The following is a 14,590-nucleotide window of genomic DNA, read 5'->3' as shown; positions in this document are numbered from 1 at the left end:
GTTCAGCGCAAGAATTTCTATAATGCTTAGCAAAACTCAGATTATCTAATTTGGTCATTGGCTGACTATCATCTTCCATAAGAATTGTCAAGTTTTATGTTATAAGAGTCCATAGAGTTCATCTAACCTAGTGTTTCCATCAATGCAAGGTTCCCTCATTACATATCTTTTTCTGACAACAAGCCAGGTTCTTTCCACATACCTTTCATAACAGGAAGGCCCCTAATCTGAGTGTCAGAAGTGTTTTGCTAGAAAAAGTACTTGACACTTTTAAAGGTAGTAAAATCCACCAATTTTTGTCAATACCTTTGAGTAACTAGTTTGCAAACCACCAATGAAAAGCATAAGTAGGAAAACTATCACTTAAAATTCCTCAACGGGGGCTCCTGAGTGGTTCAGCAGTTGAGCATCTGCCTTCAGCTGAGGATGCGATCCCAGAGTCGGGGTTTGAGTCCCCCATCAGGCTCCCTGAGGGGAGCCTACTTCTCCCTCTGCCTGTATCTCTCTCTGCGTCTCTCTCTGCATCTCTCATGAATATATAAGTAAAATCTTTAAAATAAAAAATAAAATAAAATAAAATAAAATAAAATAAAATAAAATAAAATAATAAAATAAAATAAAATAAAATAAAATAAAATAAAATAAAATAAAATAATTCCTCAAAGAAACATCAAATGTTATGGGGTATAATGGGTTCTTTACCATAGAAGGCAATGTAAGAGTATTATTGACCAAGTCACACAATCTGTCTCATGAATAAATGCATATCTTAAATACACCTATGTTGAAACAATAGGACTTTATGTGTTTAAAGACACATAAACAGCAAACCTATGCACTAAAACTAATTTTTTTGTCAGTGAGTTGGACAACCACAACAACGGGTTTTAACAACTACAGAAGGAAAAGAGAGGACAATGCTCACCAAAAAACATGATGGAGACTAATGGGTCAGGGGTAGCAATGTTTCAAAAATAGTTGTAATATAATTGGGAGTGGTAGAAAGTGCATGCCAGGGGCAGTAGTGATTATTATTATTATCGTTTGGCTCATAGAAAAATAATGGCACTTAAATTAATATACTAATACTTTCTGAAAAGTTACCAGATTTTCAGTAATATCCTAAGAGTCACAAACCCAAAAAATGTGTCCTTGATAGATAGTTGTGAAAAGAATGCTTCCCTTGTTGGGGCATCTGGGTGGCTCAGTCAGTTAAGTGCTCAACTGTTGATTTCAGATCAGGTCATAATCTTAGGGTCTTTTTTTTTTAAGATTTTATTTATTTATTCATGAGAGACACAGGCAGAGGGAGAAGCACGCTCCATGCAGGGAACCTGATGTGGGACTCCATCCCAGGTCTCCAGGATCACGCCCTGGGCTGAAGGTGGCGCCAAACCGTGGAGCCCCCTGGCTGCCCTAATCTTAGTCTTAAAATCAAGCCCTGTATCGGGCTCTGCACTGGGTGTTGAGCCTGCTGAGGATATTCTCTCTCCTTTTCCCTCTATCCCTCCATCTTTGCTCCTGCTCTATCTCTTTCTTTCTTAAAAATAAATAAATAAAGCTTCCCTTGCATTTCCCAGCTAGGGGGCTGCTTCTCCCTCTCCCTATGTCTCTCTCTGTCTCTCTCTGTGTGTTTCTCATGAATAAATAAATAAAATCTTTTTTAAAAAAGGGAACTAAGACATATAATAATTCTTTTTAAATTACTTTATAAATATAAAATCAGAAGAATGATGAGAAGAATTACACACATATTCAAAGAACTCCAGTGTTGCTTAGATCATTAGTGATGAACTTTAAAGGCAAGAACATCTTAGGATTGTTTTACTTTTATATTATAATTATTAAATGTAAATATTTTATTTGAATCGGTAGTAAATTTATATCAGTAAATGCCTCATTTCTAGAGCATTCAATTTGCATTTGGGCATCTAAACACACTTGCTTATAAAATAAATAAATCCTTCACATAATTATACTTCTATGGTACTTTGATAGTTACAGTATGTTCCTCACCACTGAGAGGGGCAAAAAAGATCATTCTGTATATAAATTGCTTTTTCTAAACAACCCTCCCATTGGAAAGCAATTACCACCAAGAATCCATTTTCAAGGGAAATCCAGAGGACCAAAGATAGTTTGTTGTTTATTAGTACTATTAGCTTCCCTCTGCATTAATCCTATTATAGTATGGTTCACAAATTAGAATAACAAAATGGAGTACAGGCCCTTCAGGTCATAAATATCACTAAAAAAAAAATAATAACTCGTTTTGAACAACTTTCAATTACATACCAAAAGGCTATGAGTGCCCTCGTTCCAGTTCTGTTGCCTCTGATCTGTACAAAAAAAAAGACAAGAAAGGGGTCATAAAGTTTCTGCCTGGATCCAATCAAAATCCTACCACATCAACTCCAAGAAGAGGAAACAAAATAGTAAGTTTCTCATCATAATAACAACTCCATGTCTTTCTTGAAAAATGACACAGGAAGTTCTAACTCAAAAGGAAAGAAGACCTAGGTAGTCAACTAGCAGGAAATCGTTAAAGCTGCGATCCCCTGGAATTTAATGTTTTTTAAAAGATAAAGTGAAAATAATATTCAAATCCCTTTGAACACTACTCAAGATATATTTTTCTTTTACTTTTAAATATCTTGAAAGATGTACACATGGATTTAGAACTTCCATCTGTTTTCCTGGAATCCTGTCAGTGGAAAAGTGTTCCATATTAGTAATAATCATCCCATTCATTGCCTAAACCATAAGTTTAAAAAATGTAGATTTTCTAAGACTTCATTTTTTAGGGCAGTTTTAGGCTTATAGTAAAACTGAGAGGAAGTTACAGAGATGTCCCATATACCCCCTGCCACCACATGCATATAGCCTCCCCCATTATCAACATCACTCACCAGAATGGTATTTTTTTTTTTACCAACAATAAACCTACACTGACACATGGTGATTAGCTAGGGTCCATAACATACCTTACAGTTCACTGTCAGTGTTGTACGTTCCATGTTTATAGAAAAATATACAGTGACATATATCTATCATTATAATATCATGTGATATAATATCATAGCATTTTCATTTCCTTAAAAATCTTCAGTGCTCTGCATATTCATTTTTCCTGCCACTAGCAAACACTGAACTCTTTATTGTCTCCATAGTTTTGCCTTTTCCAGAATGTCATATAGCTGCAATCTTACAGTATGTAGCCTTCTCAGATGGGCTTCTCTCAGTAATATGCATTCAAGTTTCCTCCATGACTTGTCATGGCTCAATAACATATTTATTTTTAGTACTAAATAATATTCCGTTGTCTGAATGTATCAATTTCTTTATCCATTCGCCTACTGAAGGATACCTTGGTTGCTTCCAAGTTTTAGCAATTTGTGAGTAAGCTGCTATAAACATCCACGTGCAGGTTTTGTGTAGACATAATTTTTCAACTCCTTTGTGTAAGTACAAAGAAGCATGATTGCCGAGCTATATGGTAGAATTATATCAACTTTTTAAGAATCCACTGTGTTCCAAAGAAACTGTCTTCCAAAGTGGCTCTACTATTTTTGCATTCGCATCAGCAATGTATGAAAGCTCCTGTTGCTCCACATCCTTACCAGCATTTAGTATTGTCTGTGGTCTGGATTTTGGCCATTCTAATAGGTGTTTAAGTGGTTATCACAGTTCTGTTTTAATTTCTTTGATGACATATGGAACATCTTTCTACATGCTTAATTAATATGCTTATTTGCCATCTGTATATCTTCTTTGATGAAGTGTCTGTTAAGATATTTGGTCCATTTTTTAAGAAGGTTATTCTCTTATTGTTGAATTTTAGGAGTTCATTGTATATTTTGGATAACAGTCCTTTATCAGATACATCTTTCGCAAATACTTTCTCCCAGTATGTAATTTGTCTTCTAATTGTCTTTATATTGCCTTTTCTCATTTTTAGAGAAGTTTCTCATTTTAATGAAATCAACATATTATTTTCTCTCATGGATCACATCTTTGATGTTATATCTAAAACAGTATCACCATATTCAAGTTTATCTAGTCTTTATCTTACACTATCTTTTAGGAGTTTGATAGTTTTGTATTTTATACATAGGTCTATGATACATTTTTAAACATAATTTTCTCTACCACTTCCATAAGTAGAAATAATCATGTTTGTGAAGGGTGTATGGTCTGTGTCTAGATTCATACCTTTGCATGTGGATGTCCAGTTATTCCAGGACCATTTGTTGAAGAGACTATCTTTGCCCCATTGTATTGTCTTTGCTCCTTTGTCAAGATCAATTGGTCACATTTATGAGGATCTATTTCTGGGCTGTCTATTCTGATCCATTGATTTGTTTATCTTTTCACCAGTACCACACTGTCTTGATTACTGAAACTTTATAGTAAAAAGTTGAAATTGGGTAGTGTCAGTCCTCCAACTTTGTTTTTCTCCTTCAATACTATGTTGGCTATTCTGGGTCTTTTCTCTCTTCATATAAACTTTAAAATCTATTTATCAATATCCAAAAACTAAATTGCTAATATTTTGATTGGGGTTGAATTGAATCTATGGGTCAGTTTTGGAAGAATCGACATCTTGACAATATTGAGTCTTTGTATCCATAATAAACATGCAACATCTCTAATCATTTAGTTCTTCTTTGATTTTATCCATCAGAATATTGTAGTTTTCCTCATATAGATCTTGTATATATTTTGTTAGATTTATACCTAAGTATTTCATTTCTTGGGGACTAAGGTAAATGATATTTGCATTTTTATTTCAAATTTCCCTTGTTAATTGTTGGATATAGGAAAACAATGGACATTTGTATATTAACCTTGCATCCTGCAACCTTGCTATGATCAGTTATTATAGTTCAAGGAGGGGTTTTTTTTTTGTCAGTACATGTCACCTGAGAACAAAGAGAGGTTTATATCTTTCTTCCAGTCTATAGATATTTTATTTTATTTTCTTGCTTTATTGTATTAACTAGAACTCCTAATATGATGTTGGAAAGGAGTAGGGAGAGGAAACATCCTTGCCTACCTGTTATTAGTGGGAAAGCTTTCTCACCATTAAGTATGGTGTCAGCTGTAGGCTTTTCTGTAGGTAGTCTTTATCAATAGACCATCAACTATCAACTATCAATAGATAGTTCCCTTATCTTCCTAGTTTACTGAGATTTCTTAACATGAATTGGTGTTAAATTTTGTCAAATGTTTTCCTGTATCTATTGATATGATCATGTGATTATTCTTTTTAAATCTATTGATGTGATAGGTTGCATTGATGTTTTAAATATTGAACTAGCCTTACATAACTAAGATAAATCTCACTTGGTTATGGTATATAATTCTCTATATACTTTTTTGGATTATATTTCATAATATTTTATAGGGTATTTTACACCTATGTTCATGAGAGTTATCAATCTGTAGTTTTATTGTAATGTCTTTGTCTGGTATTGATGTCAGGAAAATGCTGGCCTCATAGAATAAGTTAAGACATATTCTTTGTGTTTCTATCTTCTGAAAAGATTGTAGAGAATTAATATAATTTCTTCCTTAAATGTTTGATAGAATTCACCAGTGAACCCATCTGAGACTGGTGCTCTCTGCTTTGGAAGTTTATTTATTATTGATTAAATTTCTTTAATAGATGTAGACCTGTTCAGATCATCTGTGTCTTCTTATGTGAGTTTTGGTAGAGTGTGTCCTTAAAGGAATCGGTCCATTTTACCTAGATTGTCAAATTTGTGGGCACAGAGCTATTCATAGTATTCTTTTATTATTCTTTTAATTTCCATGGAAGCTGTAGTGATGTCACCTCTTTCATTTCTGATATTAGTAACTTGTGTCTTCTCTCCTTTTTTTCTCAGTTAGCCTAGCTAGAAGTTTTTGATGTTATTGGTCTTTTTAAAGAACCAGCTTTTGGTTTCATTGATTTTCTCTATTGAATGCCTGTTTTCCAGTTCATTGATTTTTGCTCTAATTCGTATTATTTCTTTTCTTCTTCTTACTTTGGATTTGATTTGTTCCTCTTTTTCTAAGTTCCTAAGATGGAAACTTAGATTATTGATTTTAGATTTTTCTTCTTTTCTAATATATGCATTCAACTCTATACATTCCCTCCAAGCACTGATTTCACTGCAAGATTCTTCTTTTTTAAGCCTATTTATTTATATCTCACAGTAAAATGAGATGGCAGAAAAACATGCTCTGTAAAGGACAGATACATTTTAAGAAGATCTGTTTTTTAATGACTCATTTGTTTTGAATATTTGGGCTTTTTTAACATTTTAAATTTTCCTCCAACTTTTCATTTTTTAAATTCTAAAACTATAAGAAAGCTGTGGGAATATTTAACAATGAACACCTGGATAGCCTTCACTAGATTCCTAAATTATTACCATTTTGCCATATTTGCTTTATCTCTGTCTATATGTGTAAATATTTTGCCAAACCATTTGAAAATTACTTATAAAGACATTTCACCCATACAACTTTATCATGGACATCACCTCACACCAATCAGAATGTCTAAGATCAACAACCCAAGAAACAACAGGTGTCAGAAAGGATATGGAGAAGGGGAACCCTCTTGCAATATTAGTAGGAATGGAAACTGGTGTAATCACTCTGGAAAATAGTAAGAAGTTTCCTCAAAACATTAAAATAGAATTTCTCTAAGATCCAGAAATCACACCACTGGATATTTATCCAAAGAATAGAAAAACTAATTCAAAGGGATACATAAACTCCAGTGTTTAAAGCACCATTGTCTACTATAGCCAAATCACGGAAACAGCCCAAGTGCCCATTGACTGATGAATGGATAAGGAAGTGATGGGATATAGATATAGATACATAGGTAGAGATAAAGATATATATATATATACATAAAAATATCTGTGTATATATACATATATGTATGTGTATATGTATATATATATATATAATGGAATATTACTTAGCCATAAAAAATAATGAAATCTTAACATTTGTGATGACATGGATGGAGCTACAGAGTATTGTGCCAAGCAAAATATGTCAGTCAGAGAAAAACAAAAACCATATAACTTCACTCATATGTGGAGTTTGATAAACCAACCAAATGAATAATGGGGGGGGGGCAAAAATAAAAAGAGAGGTAAACCAAAAAACAGACTTTTAATTATAGAGAACAATCTGATGGCTAGCAGAGGGGATGCAGGTGAGGTAATGGGGTAAATAGGTCATGGGAATTAAGGAGGACACCTGTGATGAGCACTGGGTGACGTATGAAGTGCTGAATCACTACATTTTACACTTGAAACTAACATTACTCTGTGTGTTAACTAACTGGAATTTAAATAAAAACTTTAAAACAAACGTTAGCATGTGCTTCCTACGAACACATATCCTACCATAATAATACTAATAAACGTAATAATAAACATACTTGGAGGCACCTGGGTGGCTCAGTGGTTGACTGTCTGCCTTTGGCTCAGGGCGTGATCCCGGGGGAGCCATAGGGAGCCTGCTTCTCCCTCTGCCTATGTCTCTTGCTCTCTCTGTGTCTCTCATGAATAAATTTTTAAAAAATAAACATACTTGGGAAATTTGAAGTGATATAATTATCTAAAATACAGTTCAAATTTTCCCAATTGTCTCAGTAATGTCCTTTTTAATCTGGGTATTTATATTATATATATATTTTTTAATTTATGATAGTCACACAGAGAGAGAGAGAGAGAGGCAGAGACATAGGCAGAAGGAGAAGCAGGCTCCATGCACCGGGAGCCCGACGTGGGATTCGATCCCGGGTCTCCAGGATCGCGCCCTGGGCCAAAGGCAGGCGCTAAACCGCTGCGCCACCCAGGGATCCCTATTATATTTTATTTTAAATCCAGGGCTCACTCAAGGTCACCACTGCATACAGTGTCTGATGTATATAGTTCCTTTTGTCTCTGACAATTGACATTTGTGTAGAGTCCAGTTGTTTTTTGCATAATGCCTCTCAAATTGAATTTATCTGATTGTTTTCCACAATTACACGCAGGTAAAAATTTTTGGCAGAGGCACACGTGTGAAGTGGGAAGGCTTTTCTTCTTTTCATACATTATAAAAAGTACAAAATAGGTCAGATTAATATTTTCTTTCAATCAATTATACTTAGTGATTGCCTCCTAGACAGTAAATTTAGTATAACAGTTTGCAATTTACAAAGCACTTTGACATGGATTTATTTACTCAATTTGTACACCCACCCCACAAGGTAGGTGTTTTTAATCATGTTTTCCTTTTGAATGCAAATTTATCCAAGTTTATAGAACCATAAAGACTGTATCTGAGGAAGAAACCCTGTGTTTTCATGTCAAATAAATCTAGACATTTTTTTCTCTTCTACAACCTGCAACTCTCCATTGCCCAAATTTTGTGCCTAACAGTTCTAGTTGTATGTTAAATTACAAGGTAATGTAATATTATGCTTTATCAAAACATTTCCAACTGTAATGATTTGAAATTACAATAATCACAGCAGAAACAATATAAAAATGGATGAGCGTTGGCTGTATTGAATGCCAAGTAATTGGCTTTTGTTCATGTTTATGTCTTTGCATTTGGCGCAACTAGTAATTCACGAGCTTTTCTTTTCTCCCCAGAACATGATTTTTTTTGTCAATTCCTTCTACTTCCCAAAGCATGAAAACAGCACTGGTTCATAGCATAGTAATTGGTATTTGTACAAGGACTTCTTAGCATATTAAATTAATTACTTTTTAATTTTCCTTTACCCTTGGAACTTACAATCCCAGTACTGTTTAGTTTAGGGTCAAATCAAGAAAAGTTTGGCTATTAGTGCACATAACTTGATATACAACCAATAGCATGGATCCTTGAGTAGACATTCCAGCCAGTAAGAACATAAACAAGTTTCCCTAACTGCGAGTCAAGGACACTGGTAGGGGTAAAAGCCAGACAACTTTTGTAGTCATACTGAAATTCAAAAAGCAATCCCACCCATATCCAGGTAAGGTCAACTGCAGATGCTCATTGGGTGGTATTCACACTCAGATATACTATCTAAATCATCTTGAGTTCAGAAAGATCTTGAAGAAATAGGGTGATATTTTCCATTGATAAAAACAACTTTGCCACCTCCAAAGAGCCTCAAGCTCAGGTGACAGATCAAGATCACTTACCCTTTCATCCATGTACAATTTTCCAGCACTCAGTGATGTGAATACCTCATTTCAAAGTAAAAGAGTCATTTCAAATGTCTAAATAATGGGTGTAATATTATTGTCCTTGTCCAGTGTTCAATTTCATAAGGAAGCAGGGACAGAATCCTGAAAATATTCAACTTTCACAGAGTTCTGCAGGTGTATCATTTTCTTTTGAACTGGCATATTATTCACTCCCTTAAAAGAAAAATCTGTATTTTAATCCTAGGAAATGCATTATTCTCACTGTTCATTTGGTTTAATTTTCAGGCCAAATACAGTAAAGGAAGCTGAATTTGATACTTCTGCCCTAAGTATATACATTATAGCTAGACAGAGTGATGAAAAAATTTTCAACCATAAAGTCTTTAATAGAACATGTATCATTCATTTTTTCCACCAATCCTCAACAGACTATTATCATAAAATAACAATGAGAGGCTGCCTGCAGTTAATTTAATCACTGTAATTTCCCAAAAAATAAAGATTGATGTCTATTGAAAATTATTCCAATTATGTCTTTGAAAATGAATTCAAAATTGTTAAAATTACTACTTTCAATACTATATTAATCTCCACCAAGCGTTATTAGTTATCCTTACAATCTTCCTAGAGCAAAAAAAATGACATCAGTGCCCAACTTTTTTAGTTGGTAAAAATTCAATTTTGAGATCCCACAATTATTTTTAAAACTTTGCTTAAGTTTAATTCACTTTCAGAATACATCCTGAGAAGCAGTTTCTCTGCTTAAAAACAACACAGCCAATGTTCATTTTATCGGATCACATAAAATCAAATTATATAACCACTTGAAAATAAGTAGAAGTAGAGAGAAGGGATCACAGAAACAATGTTGAAGGTAACAAAATCCAACATTTATTGAGCTGATTATTACTTGATTTGGGCAGGCACGTGCTAAATGTTGTACAGGCACTGATCATTTCGTTTCTACAACCCTATGAAGTGGGTCCTGTCTTTATTCCTATTTTACAGATGAAGACTACTGCCATGAAATCTGCTGCTCAGGCCAGCATCCACAGCTCATTCATAGGTGGCTGCCTGTGTGCCCCCCCAACCTCTGCTAGCCACACACTCGTTCCTCTCACATACACACACCTGTTTCTGGTCATTACTTTGATGAGAACTCTCCACAGTGGCACCTGCCTTTCTTTGACCACAGCCCTCCTTTTGGAACCCCCAGACACTCTTGAAGAAGAAAGGGCTACAGAGGGGTAAGAACAGGGAGGCTCAATGCCCAGAGCAATGCTCCTCCCATGCTGCCAGACTTCCTTACTCATCTTGGCTTTTTCCAGGGTTCCCAGGTCTCTCCTTCCAGTCCAGCTCCTCTTGGGGGCCTAGACCTCTAGTCAAGTGTGTAATGTCTAAAGCACCACAGCAGAGAAGTACAGCCCCTCTTCCCCAGGGCTCTAGGACCCATACGGTGTACCTGCCTCTGCCTGAGTCCTTCCTGCAGCAGGTCAGAGGCTCAGCCGCAGCTCCCTGGCTCTGCCAGCGAGGGAAGCGACCACTTTGACCCGCGTGTCCACGTTAGCAGTGGGTTGGCTGCAGCCTCACAGATCATGTTGGCAGACTCCCACCTTGACATGGCTCAAAATACTATTATTTTGGATCATTTGAATAATTAGAAATAATTCCAAATTATTAGCTAAGTGAAGGCGGCAAAATGCATGAGTGTCAGACTTTTCCATGATTTGATCCTTGATAGACTGTGAACTCTGTGTACATTTGATGAGGATGAAGGCAAGTACTGAGAAAAAGAAAAGAAAGAGGAACCTGAAGGACAGAAGTCCTTAGCGGTGAGGAATTTCCAGGGCATGTTATTGTGGGGACCTTATTCACTTAGAGCAGGCCTGAGGCCAGGCACATGGAGGCAGGGGGAAGGGAGCCAGCCTAGAATGGGACTTGAAGGCAGGAGACTTCCTGCCTTCTAGAACAGGGACTTGAAGGAGTCTACTTCCCCCAGACGCTAAAATACATCTTCCAATCTCATCAGCCCACCCCAAAGTTCCACCACCCTTCCTAGACACTCTGTTAATAGAGACTCTTCTGTGTCAACTTCCACCATGCAAGAAAATCCTCTTCTGACCAAAATGGATATTCCACATAAATGCTGTTTGCATGGATATGCTTCCATCATTTCTTCACTAAAGTGAAATAGGCTGACAGGGCCCACTCACGCCAACCTCAGATGGTGGGAGGGAGGGGTAGATAGTGCACAGAAGCTACATGTTTATTACATGGTAAATTTTTCCCCTTCTCTTCCCTAGTGGTTTAAAGTCACTACATTTCTAGTTATTTGGTCCTTCTTGCAGCCTCCTGATCACTACCACGGGCATGTTTTTAAACCCAAAGTTAACGTGCACATCTGACAATGGTACCTACTGTCAAATGCTGGAAGGGACAACATATATTCAGGACCTGTGCTATGCCAATAACCATAGCATCTATTCCACTTCTTAGAAATAAAGCTTTCAATATGAAAAAAATACATAGTTGCATTATTATAAACTTTAAAATGCAACAGAAAAGTTAATTAAAACAAAAATCATCCAGCATTGCCAAGTCCGGAGATACATACCCTCTTAAAGTATATTTCCTGCTCCATTTTCTTCCATTCATTTGGAAATTTGTAATGTAACCAGGGGTACTCCATATGTATAGCTTTGTGCCTAGGAAGCCTAATCTTAAGAGTTCTGCATGGATGTGGATTCTAGCTAATATTTGAGCTGCTTGACAACTCACATTTAGCTCCTTTAATCACAGCAGAGGCCCTGACATTCCACAAAGTTTATCAGGCATGTATGAGATTTTTAGACGGCACCCTAATGAGCTATAATGCTCTGAAGAGCATTCTTTTCTTATCTCAGTTGTTGAGCAGGAGGTCCTAGAGTGCAGAACAGTCTGAATGTCCATATGTATATTTTCAGTGTTTGAAAACCAGCACATAAAGCATAGAAATGCTTTTGAGAACAAGACCAGTAACACTTTCAAGGTTCAAGGATTGGGGCAATCTCAAGTATTGCATTGTTTAATGCTTCTGTGTTCTTTTGGTGAAAGAGCTACATAAATAGCAGAATACAAAGATTGTTTAACTCAAATTCACTGTTAATAGGAAAACAGAAGATTCAAGGTCATTTGGCTCAATTTTAGAGAGCCATAAAATGATTTCCTTAAAAAAAATTTAAGGACACCTTAGAAAAATATATTACAATGACATTTCATAGACACACCACTTTGATTTAACACTTTCTCAAATTGTCCCCCAAATGTCTTTTTAGACATTGGTTTGTAGAAAACCTCTCAATAATAAGTCAGGGGGAATTTAAGCCAGCAGCTTAACTTCAACTTCCTAAACACTTCATGAGTTATTAAATAATCAATTATAGAATCTCAAATCAAGAAGATACTTTTATTTGTTCAGAATGTGCCCAGTTAGTTCAACTGAAAAATGACACAAACTCAAAATAAAGCAAAGGAAATGAGAGTAGCCTTCCTTTAAAAAATGAAATACTGGCTATGCCTGGGTGGCTCAGTCCCTGGAGTGTCTGTATTGAGCTCAGGTCATAATATCAGGATCCTGGGATTGAGTCCCACCTTGGGGCTCCCTCACCGGGGAGACTGCTTCTCCCTCTCCCTCAGCCCCCTCATGCTCAAGCTCTGTCTCTCTCAAATAAATAAAAATATTTTAAAAAGTGAAATATTGTTAAGGGACTCTTCTCCTTTCCATGGAGTATGAGCAACTCCTATTTTTTTTTAAGATTTTATTTATTTATTCATGAGAGACACAGAGAGAGAGGCAGAGACACAGGCAGAGGGAGAAGCAGGCTCCATGCAGGGAGCCTGACATGGGACTCAATCCTGTGTCTCCAGGATCACACCCTGGGCTGAAGGCGGCACTAAACCGCTGAGCCACCCAGGCTGCCTGCAACTCCTATTTAGATCCCAGCATTAGCATTTCCCTTTTCTCTTTCTCCATCCTCTCTGTCTCTCTCATTGTCTCTCTGTCTCTCTCTGTCTCTCTATGTGTGTGTCTCTCTCTGTCTCTCTCTCTTACACACACACACACATACACGATATCAAAGGAAGAAAAGACACTAATATTTCTATTTGTTGGGGTACTTCACCCAGAAGCTCAGTTTTGCCACTCCCTACTCTGCTTTCCCCAGACGCCAAAATCACATTTTCAATCTCATCAGGCCACCCCAAAGTTCCACCACCCTTCCTAGACACTCTGTTAGTAGAGGCTCCTCTGTGTCAGCTTCCTCCACACAGGAAAATTCTCCATTGACCAAAATGGATATTCCACATAAAATGCCGTTTGCATGGACCCAGAAGCTCTCAGCAAGTACTGCTATTTCCTTTACAGAAAGGTTAAAACTCTGTCATCAAGGGTTAGCCTCCTAAAACCCTGAACAGTAAATCCCCAGCAAGGGGCTTCAGGAAATCGGGTACCTGCTTTATGTCCATCTGTGTGCCAGTTCTGTGCAGGAGGAGGGAGAGCCTAGGGAAGGGCTGCTGAGAACCTGGGTAGGACGAGCGGGTCTGCACTTGTTGGTTTCACCCTGGACTGCTGGGCATACTTGCATTCAGAAAAAGGGTCCTACAGCTTTTAAAAAAAATTCTTATGAAATTCTGCATCTAAACCCTTCTGGTTTATTTTCTGAAATTCAGACATTCTATGCCTGAATAATTTATAAAATCTATTGTTGGGTTAGTGCACAGAAAATGAAAACCCATTTTCAGAAGTGTTAAAGCCAACTGAAGCTAATGTGGACATATTACCCCTTCTAGTTCACCATTTTACTGCTCATTTCCTAAGACCTTATGCACAGAGGAGGAAATTTTTCCCACTACTATGTGTTTTTCATCTCTGCCAGAAGTAAAGGACAGCTTCTGTCCATCTTCATTGAAAATAAAAGTTTGGCCTCTTTGTGAGTAAAGACATAAAAAAAAAAAAACAGGAAATTTTAGGTAAAACCGTGATACCAAGAATATTCTTGCTTATTCTGAGCCTCTGGGCATTTTTATTTTTATTTGAATGCAGACTTTAAGAAAAATGGATTTTTTTCTTTAACAAACAAGCAAAGTAGGTATCTCCCATCCAAAATATGCTCAAACAAGTAAATATTGTACTTCCCATCGGCTTTGAAGAAGCAGACATTTTATGTGCCTCAGCAATTTACTCTACTTTTGGATGAAATCAATAGACATTCCCCTTCCATAGGCAATAAAATTAGAATTCTTATATTCAAACACAATAGGTTTCATTGTTGCCAGCTCAGAGTGGCTTTAATGGAGAAGGGGCCTCAATACTCAAATCCTGAAAAGAAGAGCTACCGACCAACTATTCTAAA

The 14,590-nt window shown here is 36.4% G+C and overlaps 1 protein-coding gene across 6 annotated transcripts in view; it reads right to left on the bottom strand.

Annotated features, from left to right (window-relative positions):
• IPCEF1 (interaction protein for cytohesin exchange factors 1) overlaps window positions 1-14,590 on the bottom strand; it is a 167,482-nt gene that overhangs the window by 111,774 nt on the left and 41,118 nt on the right. For all 6 annotated transcript variants that reach the window (XM_072767490.1, XM_072767501.1, XM_072767508.1 and 3 more), the window contains exon 2: window positions 2,296-2,339. The gene's annotated coding sequence lies outside the window, so the exon portion shown is untranslated. The remainder of the gene's footprint in view (window positions 1-2,295; window positions 2,340-14,590) is intronic.

The sequence above is a fragment of the Vulpes vulpes genome, chromosome 1, assembly GCF_048418805.1.
Source record: "Vulpes vulpes isolate BD-2025 chromosome 1, VulVul3, whole genome shotgun sequence".
Classification (NCBI taxonomy): domain Eukaryota; kingdom Metazoa; phylum Chordata; class Mammalia; order Carnivora; family Canidae; genus Vulpes; species Vulpes vulpes.
This window is presented reverse-complemented; position numbering and strand designations above follow the sequence as displayed.